This window comes from Petromyzon marinus, chromosome 53 (assembly GCF_048934315.1).
Source record: "Petromyzon marinus isolate PM22_M1 ecotype Great Lakes invasive population chromosome 53, UKy_Petmar_22M1.pri1.0, whole genome shotgun sequence".
NCBI lineage: Eukaryota > Metazoa > Chordata > Hyperoartia > Petromyzontiformes > Petromyzontidae > Petromyzon > Petromyzon marinus.
The window spans coordinates 1,324,930-1,337,645 of record NC_133719.1 but is presented as its reverse complement, the minus strand read 5'-3'; the positions used below and the strand labels follow the sequence as shown (position 1 = coordinate 1,337,645).

The 12,716-nt window shown below is 52.4% G+C and overlaps 1 protein-coding gene across 1 annotated transcript in view; it reads right to left on the bottom strand.

The window, feature by feature from the left end:
• LOC116953858 (protein kinase C epsilon type-like) overlaps positions 1–9,972 on the bottom strand; it is a 109,541-nt gene extending 99,569 nt beyond the window's left edge. Inside the window, exon 1 of the mRNA XM_076051894.1 lies at positions 8,969–9,972. The gene's annotated coding sequence lies outside the window, so the exon portion shown is untranslated. The remainder of the gene's footprint in view (positions 1–8,968) is intronic.
• Positions 9,973–12,716: the final 2,744 nt, after the last annotated feature.

Below are 12,716 nucleotides of genomic sequence, written 5' to 3'. Positions count from 1 at the left end.
TCTGCATGTGTGCTGTGTCTGCTGTGTCTACATGTGTGCTGTGTCTGCATGTGTGCTGTGTCTGCATGTGTGCTGTGTTTGCTGTGTCTGCATGTATGCTGTGTCTGCTGTGTCTGCATTTGTGCTGTCTGCATGTATGCTGTGTCTGCTGTGTCTGCATGTGTGCTGTGTCTGCAGTGTCTGCATGTGTGCAGTGTATGCATGTGTGCTGTGTCTACATGTGTTCTGTGTCTACATGTGTGCTGTGTCTGCTGTGTGCTGTGTCTGCATGTGTGTTGTGTCTGCTGTGTGCTGTGTCTGCATGTGTGCTGTGTCTGCATGTGTGCTGTGTCTGCATGTGTGCTGTGTCTGCTGTGTGTGCTGTGTCTGCATGTGTGCTGTGTCTGCATGTGTTCTGTGTCTGCATGTCTGCTCTGTCTGCTGTGTCTGCATGTGTGCTGTGTATGCATGTTTGCTGTGTCTGCATGTGTGCTGTGTCTGCATGTGTGCTGTGTCTTCTGTGTCTACATGTGTACTATCTACATGTGTGCTGTGTCTACATGTGTGGTGTGTCTACATGTGTGCTGTGTCTGCATGTGTGCTGTGTCAACATGTGTGCTGTGTCTGCTGGTTGCTGTGTCTGCTGTGTGCTGTGTCTACATGTGTGCTGTGTCTGCATGTGTGCCGTGTCTACATGTGTGCTGTGTCTGCTGTGTCTACATGTCTGCTGTGTCTGCATGTGTGTTTTATCTGAATGTATGCTGTGTCTGCTGTGTCTACATGTGTGCTGTGTCTGCATGCGTGCTGTGTCTGCATGTCTGCTGTGTCTGCTGTGTCTGCATGTGTACTGTGTCTGCATGTTTGCTGTGTCTGCTGTGTCTACTTGTGTCCTGTGTCTGCATGTGTGTTGTGTCTGCATGTGTGCTGTGTCTGCATGTGTGCTGTCTGCTGTGTCTGCATGTCTGCTGTTTCGGCAAGTCTGCTGTGTCTACATGTGTGCTGTGTGTGCTGTGTCTGCATGTCTGCTGTGTCTACATGTGTGCTGTGTCTGCATGTGTGCTGTGTCTACATGTGTGCAGTGTCTGCTGTGTGCTGTGTCTGCTGTGTGCTGTGTCTACATATGTGGTGTATCTACACGTGTGCTGTGTCTGCATTTGTGTTGTGTCTGCATGTGTGCTGTGTCTGCTGTGTCTGCATGTGTGTTGTGTCTACATGTGTGCTGTGTCTGCATGTGTGCTGTGTCTGCATGTGTGCTGTGTCTGCATGTCTGCTGTGTCTGCATATCTGCTGTGTCTGCATGTCTGCTGTGTCTGCATGTGTGCTGTGTCTACATGTGTGTTGTGTCTGCTGTGTGCTGTGTCTGCATGTGTGCTCTGTCTGCATGTGTGCTGTGCCTGCTGTGTCGGCTGTGTCTGCTGTGTCTGCATGTGTGCTGTGTCTGCATGTGTGTTATGTATGCTGTGTCTGCATGTGTGTTGTGTCTGAATGTGTGCTGTGTCTGCTGTGTCTACATGTGTGCTGTGTCTACATGTGTGCTGTGTCTGCATGTGTGTTGTGTCTGCATGTGTGCTGTGTCTGCTGTGTCTGCAGTTGTGCTGTGTCTACATGTCTGCTCTGTCTGCATGTGTGCTGTGTCTGCTGTGTGTGCTGTGTCTGCATGTGTGCTGTGTCTACATATGTGCTGTGTCTGCATGTGTGCTGTGTCTACATGTGTGCTGTGTCTGCTGTGTGCTGTGTCTACATATGTGCTGTATCTACACGTGTGCTGTGTCTGCATTTGTGTTGTGTCTGCATGTGTGCTGTGTCTGCTGTGTCTACATGTGTGCTGTGTCTGCATGTGTGCTGTGTCTGCATGTGTGCTGTGTTTGCTGTGTCTGCATGTATGCTGTGTCTGCTGTGTCTGCATTTGTGCTGTCTGCATGTATGCTGTGTCTGCTGTGTCTGCATGTGTGCTGTGTCTGCAGTGTCTGCATGTGTGCAGTGTATGCATGTGTGCTGTGTCTACATGTGTTCTGTGTCTACATGTGTGCTGTGTCTGCTGTGTGCTGTGTCTGCATGTGTGTTGTGTCTGCTGTGTGCTGTGTCTGCATGTGTGCTGTGTCTGCATGTGTGCTGTGTCTGCATGTGTGCTGTGTCTGCTGTGTGTGCTGTGTCTGCATGTGTGCTGTGTCTGCATGTGTTCTGTGTCTGCATGTCTGCTCTGTCTGCTGTGTCTGCATGTGTGCTGTGTATGCATGTTTGCTGTGTCTGCATGTGTGCTGTGTCTGCATGTGTGCTGTGTCTTCTGTGTCTACATGTGTACTATCTACATGTGTGCTGTGTCTACATGTGTGGTGTGTCTACATGTGTGCTGTGTCTGCATGTGTGCTGTGTCAACATGTGTGCTGTGTCTGCTGGTTGCTGTGTCTGCTGTGTGCTGTGTCTACATGTGTGCTGTGTCTACACGTGTGCTGTGTCTGCATGTGTGTTGTGTCTGCTATGTGCTGTGTCTACCTGTGTGCTGTGTCTACCTGTGTGCTGTGTCTGCATGTGTGCTGTGTCTACATGTGTGCTGTGTCTACCTGTGTGCTGTGTCTACATGTGTGCTGTGTCTGCTATGTGCTGTGTCTACCTGTGTGCTGTGTCTACCTGTGTGCTGTGTCTGCATGTGTGCTGTGTCTGCTGTGTCTGCATGTATGCTGTGTCTGCTGTGTCTGCATGTGTGCTTTGTTTGCTGTGTCTGCATGAATGCTGTGTCTGCTGTGACTGCATTTGTGCTGTCTGCATGTATGCTGTGTCTGCTGTGTCTGCATGTGTGCTGTGTCTGCAGTGTCTGCATGTGTGCAGTGTCTGCATGTGTGCTGTGTCTACATGTGTGCTGTGTCTACATGTGTGCTGTGGCTGCTGTGTGCTGTGTCTGCATGTGTGTTGTGTCTGCTGTGTGCTGTGTCTGCATGTGTGCTGTGTCTGCATGCGTGCTGTGTCTGCATGTGTGCTGTGTCTGCTGTGTGTGCTGTGTCTGCATGTGTGCTGTGTCTGCATGTGTGCTGTGTCTGCATGTCTGCTGTGTCTGCTGTGTCTGCATGTGTGCTGTGTATGCATGTTTGCTGTGTCTGCATGTGTGCTGTGTCTTCTGTGTCTACATGTGTACTGTCTACATGTGTGCTGTGTCTGCATGTGTGTTGTGTCTGCATGTGTGCTGTGTCTGCTGTGTCTACATGTGTGTTGTGTCTACATGTATGCTGTGTCTACATGTGTGCTGTGTCTGCATGTGTGCTGTGTCTATATGTCTGCTGTGTCTACATGTGTGCTGTGTCTGCTGTGTGCTGTGTCTGCTGTGTGCTGTGTCTGCATGTGTGCTGTGTCTACATGTGTGCGGTGTCTGCATGTGTGCTGTGTCTGCATGTGTGCTGTGTCTGCTGTGTCTACATGTGTGCTGTGTCTACATGTGTGCTGTCTGCATTTATGCTGTCTACATGTCTGCTGTGTCTGCGTGTGTGCTGTGTCTACATGTGTGCTGCGTCTGCACGAGTGCTGTGTCTACATGTGTGTTGTGTCTGCATGTGTGCTGTGTCTGCTGTGTGTGCTGTGTCTACTGTGTGCTGTGTCTGCTTTGTGCTGTGTCTACATATGTGCTGTATCTACACGTGTGCTGTGTCTGCATTTGTGTTGTGTCTGCATGTGTGCTGTGTCTGCTGTGTCTGCATGTGTGCTGTGTCTACATGTGTGCTGTGTCTGCATTTGTGTTGTCTGAATGGATGCAGTGTCTGCTGTGTCTGCATGTGTGCTGTGTCTGCAGTGTATGCATGTTTGCTGTGTCTGCATATGTACTGTGTCTGCATGTGTGCTGTGTCTACATGTGTGCTGTGTCTACATGTGTGCTGTGTCTGCTGTGTGCTGTGTCTGCATGTGTCTTGTATCTGCTGTGTGCTGTGTCTACATGTGTGCTGTGTCTGCATGTCTTCTGTGTCTGCATATCTGCTGTATCTGCATGTCTGCTGTGTCTGCATGTGTGCTGTGTCTGCATGTGTGCTGTGCCTGCTGTGTCGGCTGTGTCTGCTGTGTCTGCATGTGTGCTGTGTCTGCATGTGTGCTATGTCTGCTGTGTCTGCATTTGTGTTGTGTCTGAATGTGTGCTGTGTCTGCTGTGTCTACATGTGTGCTGTGTCTGCATGTGTGCTGTGTCTGCATGTGTGTTGTGTCTGCATGTGTGCTGTGTCTGCTGTGTGTGCTGAGTCTGCATGTGTGCTGTGTCTACATGTGTCCTGTGTCTGCATCTGTGCTCTTTACATGTGTGCTGTGTCTGCTGTGTGCAGTGTCTACATATGTGCTGTATCTACACGTGTGATGTCTGAATTTGTGTTGTGTCTGCATGTGTGCTGTGTCTGCTGTGTATGCATGTGTGCTGTGTCTACATGTATGCTGTGTCTGCTGTGTCTACATGTGTGCTGTGTCTGCATGTGTGCTGTGTCTACATGTGTGCTGTATCTATACGTGTGCTGTGTCTCCATTTGTGTTGTTTCTGCATGTGTGCTGTGTCTGCTGTGTTTGCATGTGTGCTGTGTCTACATGTGTGCTGTGTCTGCATGTGTGCTGTGTCTGCATGTGTGCTGTGTCTGCTGTGTCTGCATGTATGCTGTGTCTGCTGTGTCTGCATGTGTGCTGTGTTTGCTGTGTCTGCATGTATGCTGTGTCTGCTGTGTCTGCATTTGTGCTGTCTACATGTATGCTGTGTCTGCTGTGTCTGCATGTGTGCTATGTCTGCAGTGTCTGCATGTGTGCAGTGTCTACATGTGTGCTGTGTCTACATGTGTGCTGTGTCTGCTGTGTGCTGTGTCTGCATGTGTGTTGTGTCTGCTGTGTGCTGTGTCTGCATGTGTGCTGTGTCTGCATGTGTGCTGTGTCTGCATGTGTGCTGTGTCTGCTGTGTGTGCTGTGTCTGCATGTGTGCTGTGTCTGCATGTGTTCTGTGTCTGCATGTCTGCTGTGTCTGCATGTGTGCTGTGTATGCATGTTTGCTGTGTCTGCATGTGTGCTGTGTCTGCATGTGTGCTGTGTCTTCTGTGTCTACATGTGTACTGTCTACATGTGTGCTGTGTCTGCATGTGTGTTGTGTCTGCATGTGTGCTGTGTCTGCTGTGTCTACATGTGTGTTGTGTCTACATGTATGCTGTGTCTACATGTGTGCTGTGTCTGCATGTGTGCTGTGGCTATATGTCTGCTGTGTCTGCATGTGTGCTGTGTCTGCTGTGTGCTGTGTCTGCATGTGTGCTGTGTCTGCTGTGTGCTGTGTCTGCATGTGTGCAGTGTCTACATGTATGCTGTGTCTACATGTGTGCTGTGTCTGCATGTGTGCTGTGTCTATATGTCTGCTGTGTCTACCTGTGTGCTGTGTCTACATGTGTGTTGTGTCTGCTGTATGCCGTGTCTGAATGTGTGCTGTGTTTGCATGTCTGCTGTGTCTGCTGTGTCAGCATCTTTGCTGTGTCTGCATGTGTGCTCTGTCTGCATGTGTGCTGTGTCTGCATGTGTGTTGTGTCTGCTGTGTGCTGTGTCTACATGTGTACTGTGTCTACATGTGTGCTGTGTCTGCATGTGTGTTGTGTCTGCTGTGTGCTGTGTCTACATGTGTGCTGTGTCTGAATGTGTGCTGTGTCTGCATGTCTGCTGTGTCTGCATGTCTGCTGTGTCTGCTGTGTCTGCATATCTGCTGTGTCTGTATGTCTGCTGTGTCTGCATGTGTGCTGTGTCTACATGTGTATTGTGTCTGCTGTGTGCTGTGTCTACATGTGTGCTGTGTCTGCATGTGTGCCGTGTCTACATGTGTGCTGTGTCTGCTGTGTCTACATGTCTGCTGTGTCTGCATGTGTGTTTTGTCTGAATGTATGCTGTGTCTGCTGTGTCTACAAGTGTGCTGTGTCTGCATGCGTGCTGTGTCTGCATGTCTGCTGTGTCTGCTGTGTCTGCATGTGTACTGTGTCTGCATGTTTGCTGTGTCTGCTGTGTCTACTTGTGTCCTGTGTCTGCATGTGTGTTGTGTCTGCATGTGTGCTGTGTCTGCATGTGTGCTGTCTGCTGTGTCTGCATGTCTGCTGTTTCTGCAAGTCTGAGGTGTCTACATGTGTGCTGTGTCTGCAGTGTGTGCTGTGTCTGCATGTCTGCTGTGTCTACATGTGTGCTGTGTCTGCTGTGTGTGCTGTGTCTGCATGTCTGCTGTGTCTACATGTGTGCTGTGTCTGCATGTGTGCTGTGTCTACATGTGTGCAGTGTCTGCTGTGTGCTGTGTCTGCTGTGTGCTGTGTCTACATATGTGGTGTATCTACACGTGTGCTGTGTCTGCATTTGTGTTGTGTCTGCATGTGTGCTGTGTCTGCTGTGTCTGCATGTGTGTTGTGTCTACATGTGTGCTGTGTCTGCATGTGTGCTGTGTCTGCATGTGTGCTGTGTCTGCATGTCTGCTGTGTCTGCATATCTGCTGTGTCTGCATGTCTGCTGTGTCTGCATGTGTGCTGTGTCTACATGTGTGTTGTGTCTGCTGTGTGCTGTGTCTGCATGTGTGCTCTGTCTGCATGTGTGCTGTGCCTGCTGTGTCGGCTGTGTCTGCTGTGTCTGCATGTGTGCTGTGTGTGCATGTGTGCTATGTCTGCTGTGTCTGCATGTGTGTTGTGTCTGAATGTGTGCTGTGTCTGCTGTGTCTACATGTGTGCTGTGTCTACATGTGTGCTGTGTCTGCATGTGTGTTGTGTCTGCATGTGTGCTGTGTCTGCTGTGTCTGCAGTTGTGCTGTGTCTACATGTCTGCTCTGTCTGCATGTGTGCTGTGTTTGCTGTGTGTGCTGTGTCTGCATGTGTGCTGTGTCTACATATGTGCTGTGTCTGCATGTGTGCTGTGTCTACATGTGTGCTGTGTCTGCTGTGTGCTGTGTCTACATATGTGCTGTATCTACACGTGTGCTGTGTCTGCATTTGTGTTGTGTCTGCATGTGTGCTGTGTCTGCTGTGTCTACATGTGTGCTGTGTCTGCATGTGTGCTGTGTCTGCATGTGTGCTGTGTTTGCTGTGTCTGCATGTATGCTGTGTCTGCTGTGTCTGCATTTGTGCTGTCTGCATGTATGCTGTGTCTGCTGTGTCTGCATGTGTGCTGTGTCTGCAGTGTCTGCATGTGTGCAGTGTATGCATGTGTGCTGTGTCTACATGTGTGCTGTGTCTACATGTGTGCTGTGTCTGCTGTGTGCTGTGTCTGCATGTGTGTTGTGTCTGCTGTGTGCTGTGTCTGCATGTGTGCTGTGTCTGCATGTGTGCTGTGTCTGCATGTGTGCTGTGTCTGCTGTGTGTGCTGTGTCTGCATGTGTGCTGTGTCTGCATGTGTTCTGTGTCTGCATGTCTGCTGTGTCTGCTGTGTCTGCATGTTTGCTGTGTCTGCATGTGTGCTGTGTCTGCATGTGTGCTGTGTCTTCTGTGTCTACATGTGTACTGTCTACATGTGTGCTGTGTCTACATGTGTGGTGTGTCTACATGTGTGCTGTGTCTGCATGTGTGCTGTGTCTATATGTCTGCTGTGTCTGCTGTGTGCTGTGTCTGCTGTGTCTACTTGTGTCCTGTGTCTGCATGTGTGTTGTGTCTGCATGTGTGCTGTGTCTGCATGTGTGCTGTCTGCTGTGTCTGCATGTCTGCTGTGTCTGCATGTGTGCTGTGTCTACATGTGTGCTGTGTCTGCATGTGTGCTGTGTCTGCATGTGTGCTGTGTCTACATGTGTGCTGTGTCTGCTGTGTGCTGTGTCTGCTGTGTGCTGTGTCTACATATGTGCTGTATCTACACGTGTGCTGTGTCTGCATTTGTGTTGTGTCTACATGTGTGCTGTGTCTGCATGTGTGCTGTGTCTGCATGTGTGCTGTGTCTGCATGTCTGCTGTGTCTGCATATCTGCTGTGTCTGCATGTCTGCTGTGTCTGCATGTGTGCTGTGTCTGCATGTGTGCTGTGTCTGCATGTCTGCTGTGTCTGCATGTGTGCTGTGTCTACATGTGTGCTCTGTCTGCATGTGTGCTGTGCCTGCTGTGTCGGCTGTGTCTGCTGTGTCTGCATGTGTGCTGTGTCTGCATGTGTGCTATGTCTGCTGTGTCTGCATGTGTGTTGTGTCTGAATGTGTGCTGTGTCTGCTGTGTCTACATGTGTGCTGTGTCTGCATGTGTGCTGTGTCTGCTGCGTCTGCATGTTTGCTGTGTCTGCTGCGTCTGCATGTTTGCTGTGTCTGCATGTGTGCTGTGTCTGTTGTGTCTACATGTGTGCTGTGTCTACATGTGTGCTGTGTCTGCATGTGTGTTGTGTTTGCATGTGTGCTGTGTCTGCTGTGTCTGCAGTTGTGCTGTGTCTACATGTCTGCTCTGTCTGCATGTGTGCTGTGTCTGCTGTGTGTGCTGTGTCTGCATGTGTGCTGTGTCTACATGTGTGCTGTGTCTACATGTGTGCTGTGTCTGCATGTGTGCTGTGTCTGCTGTGTCTGCAGTTGTGCTGTGTCTACATGTCTGCTCTGTCTGCATGTGTGCTGTGTCTGCTGTGTGTGCTGTGTCTGCATGTGTGCTGTGTCTACATGTGTGCTGTGTCTGCATGTGTGCTGTGTCTACATATGTGCTGTGTCTGCATGTGTGCTGTGTCTACCTGTGTGCTGTGTCTGCATGTGTGCTGTGTCTACCTGTGTGCTGTGTCTACCTGTGTGCTGTGTCTGCATGTGTGCTTTGTCTACCTGTGTGCTGTGTCTACATGTGTCCTGTGTCTACATGTCTGCTGTGTCTACATGTGTGCTGTGTCTACCTGTGTGCTGTGTCTACATGTGTGCTGTGTCTACATGTGTGCTGTGTCTACCTGTGTGCTGTGTCTACATGTGTGCTGTGTCTACCTGTGTGCTGTGTCTACATGTGTGCTGTATCTACATGTGTGCTGTGTCTGCTGTGTGCTGTCTACATGTGTGCTGTGTCTACATGTGTGCTGTGTCTACATGTGTGCTGTGTCTACCTGTCTGCTTGTTGTCTGTTGTGAGGTACAACCATCTGGCGGCGGTGGCGATGGTCGCACGGGACGAGGTGGAGGAGGACGAGGTGGAGGAAGACGAGGTGGAGGAGGACGAGGTGGAGGAGGACGAGGTGGAGGAGGGCCCTCTCGGTGGAGATGGAGGCGGCGGCGATGGTTCCGAAGCCACGGACGGCGACTCTCCTTGTTTACTGATGATGCTGATGACGATGATGATGCTGAAGACGATGATGATGCTGATGACGATGATGATGCTGCTAACGATGATGATGCTGCTGACGATGATGATGATGCTGACGCTGCTGATGGTGATGGTGCTGCTGCTGATGACGATGATGATGACGATGCTGAAGCTGCTGATGGTGATGATGCTGCTGATGACGATGATGCTCCTGCTAATGATGCTGCTGATGATAATGCTGCTGCTCCTGCTGCTGATGATGATGCTGATGGTGCTGCTGCTGATGATGATGCTGACGATGCTGCTGATGGTTATGATGTTCCTACTAATGATGGTGCTGATGATGCTTCTGCGCTTGCTGCTGATGATGATGCTGCTGATGGTGATGATGGCTGCTGCTGATGATGATGGTGCTGATTGTAACGGTGGTGCTGATGATAATGGTGCTGATGATGATGCTATTTCGGATTCTGGTAATGCTGACGATGGTGATGATGATGGCTGCTACTGTCACTCCTCCGTCTCGCGGCGAGGATTTTTCTCGGCGGTGACGCGGAGAGCGAGAGGCGATGTCTGCATGGACGCGCTCTCTCTCTCCCTATCTCTCTCCCTCTCTCTCTCTATCCCCTGCCTCTCTCTCTCTCTCTGTCCCCTGCCTCTCTCTCTCTATCCCCTGCCTCTCTCCTCCCTCTCTCTCTCCCTCTCTCCTCCGTCGACCGCTCCTCTTATCTCTTGCTCATCAATCTCCGCTCCTCACTCTCGCCTCTACCTCTTCTCCCTCCTCCACTTTCTCCCTCTCCTCTCCACCCTTCTCCCCTATCTGTCCCCCCCCCCTCTCCCGCTGTCTCTCTCTCTGTGTCCCCCCCCCTCTCCCGCTGTCTCTCTCTCTGTGTCCCCCCCCCTCTCCCGCTGTCTCTATTTTTGTTACGATCAGAGGAAACAAGAAGATGCTCGGTGTAGTCGGCACTTTGCTCCGTTCATCATTTCGTTTTTTTTGTTTTTTTATGCTTTGCTTTATGTAACCCCCCCCCCCCCACCCCTTTTAAATGAAAGACCCAACAATATATTGTTTTTCTCACTTTTTTCTGCTCTCCTTACCCCTTCCCTCTCTCTCTACCCCCTCTCTGCCTCTCGTCTCTCTCTACCCCCCTCTCTGCCCCCCCTCTCTCTCTGCCCCCTCTCTTCCTACTCCATTTCGCTCTCTCTCGCTCACTCTCTTGCTCTCTCTCTCTTTTTTTATAACTACAAGTGCTGCACCTGCACGCAGTCCTTCTCGCAGTCCCACGGCCTCCGACGGGTAGCTGAGATCTGCATGCACAGAACTCTCTACCGTCATCTGCCACCGAGCACACGGCCTCCTCCAGCACCCACTGCTCCTTGAAGGCCGGCACGGCGTGGGTCAGCCGCACACGGCGGAACTCCGGCCACACACACCCTGGCTCCGACCAGAGCACGGAAGATGCCCAGGCTGCTGGCCGGACGTTGCCCCTCCAGGGCCACCTTCCTCGCCCTGTATATGGCGAGCTTGGCGTAGCCGAAGAGCACGTTGACCAGCCCCTGAAGATGTTGGGGTCCGTCGCCCTTCGGGTATCCAAAGATGAGGACCGTCAGGGAGAAGTGGAGGCTGAACCTTAGGAGGATGTTTCTCAGGAACTTGAACAGCGAGTCCAGGCTCTTGCACTCCACGTATTGGTGCGCCACCGTCTCCACTTTACCTCAGGACCGACACTCCGGGGACGTGTCGGTGAAGCGCCAGGGAGGCGTTGGTGGTGACGGTGCCGTGGGCGATGCTCCAGCTCAGGTCGCCGATGCGGTTGTACGTCGGGCTGGAGTAGAGTTGCCTCCAGCGAGGCTTCTCCGGAGAGATGCAGGGCAGGGCTCTCCTCCAGGCATGGTCCTTGTGGCTCCTCAGGGTGTCCTGTTGGTGGAACCGGACCATGTAGGAGTAGACCACCTTCCTCTTTACATTTGCGAAGGCCACTTCCGGCAGGTCTTCCTGCCGGCACAAGTTGTGATCCGCCTTCGTTTGTCGGCATTGGCGATGCAGTGGCACGACTGAGAGCTCCGGTGGAGGGGGACCGAGAGGGGCCTCGTCATCCCCGACGCCGATGGGGGGTGTTCTCCCCATCGCTGCCGCTGAGAAGGCCCCCTTGGCTTCGGCCAGGATCCGGGCAGCCACCCAGAGCGAATGCAGCCCCCCTGTCTTTGCGGCCATGTCTGCTGGTCCGAGCCACCGGCCCCGTGTTTCAGGCTCCACCAGATCTCCCATCCTGGTGAGCCACGCATTGGCGAGGCACTTCTCCATGCCTGGGGTGGCGGTGGTGGATGGCAGCTTTGTCTGTGGGTTCCTGAGGATCGGTTCGAAGACCAGATCCTCGGCAGATCGCGGCTGGTTCAGCCTCCTGACGGCGAGGGAGCTCCATGTCTGCAGGACGCTTCTGTAGAAGGGTGGCAGCTGTCCCAGTGGGAGGCCCTGCAGGTCCATGTAGAATAGTTGCTTGGAGCACTGCAGACCCCCCAGCTGTTTCAGGAGGAAAGAGGCCGTGACGCTCCAGGCCGGTGCAGGAGCGGCATTCAGGAACTTTTGCGTGGCCTGCAGTCGGAAGGTGGCCAGCTGACTCCGCACACACACCAGCCCGTGACCGCCCTCGTCCAGTGGCAGGGCCAGGACCCCAGCCGTGACCCGGTGTCCTCCACCCGACCAGAAGAAGTCGAGGACTCGCTTCTGAAGTGCGTTGACGAGGCTCATGGGGGGGGTGCAGGGAGAAAAGCCGGTGCCACAGCATGGACGTCACCAGCTGGTTCACCACCAACGTCTTTGTCCTGAAGGTGAGGAACTTGCACAGGCGACTCCAGGTGCCCCGCCGCTCCTTCACCTTCTCCTCCAGCTCGACCCAGTTCCTCTGCGGTGGTTCCTCCTCTGGTCCAAGGAACACTCCCAGGTGGTGCAGCGATGTTGTGCTGCAATTGATAGCTTTTGCCTTCTCACGACACTCGGTCATGTCCCATGCTCCAACCAGCAGGCCGCTGCACTTTTGCCAGTTCATTTTTGATGAGGAGGCTTTCGAAAATACCTCCTGGCACTTATGCAGCAGGGCGAGATCATCCAGGGAGCGCAGGATGAGGAGGACGTCGTCGGCATATGCCGTTAGGACCAATTTGACGCTTGGTTCCCTCAGCACCAGACCGCTGAGTCTCCGCCTTATGAAACTCAGGAAAGGCTCTAATGCCAGGGCATAAAGTTGGCCCGACAAAGGGCATCCCTGTCTCACTCCTCGCTCGAATTTGACCGGGGCAGTGAGGGCGCCGTTGATCTATGATCATGCACTCCGCCTTGGTGTAAAGTAGGTGGATCATTCGGACAAAGGCATCCCCAAAACCAAAGGTCTTGAGGGTTCCCAGCAGGTATTTGTGGTCCACTCTGTCAAAAGCCTTTTCCTGGTCAAGAGCCAGAAACGCGATTGGGATGCCCAACCTCTGGGACACCGCGATGAGGTCCCTGACCAGGAAGATGCCATCGTGGATGGTTCGTCCGGGGATGGTGTAGGACTG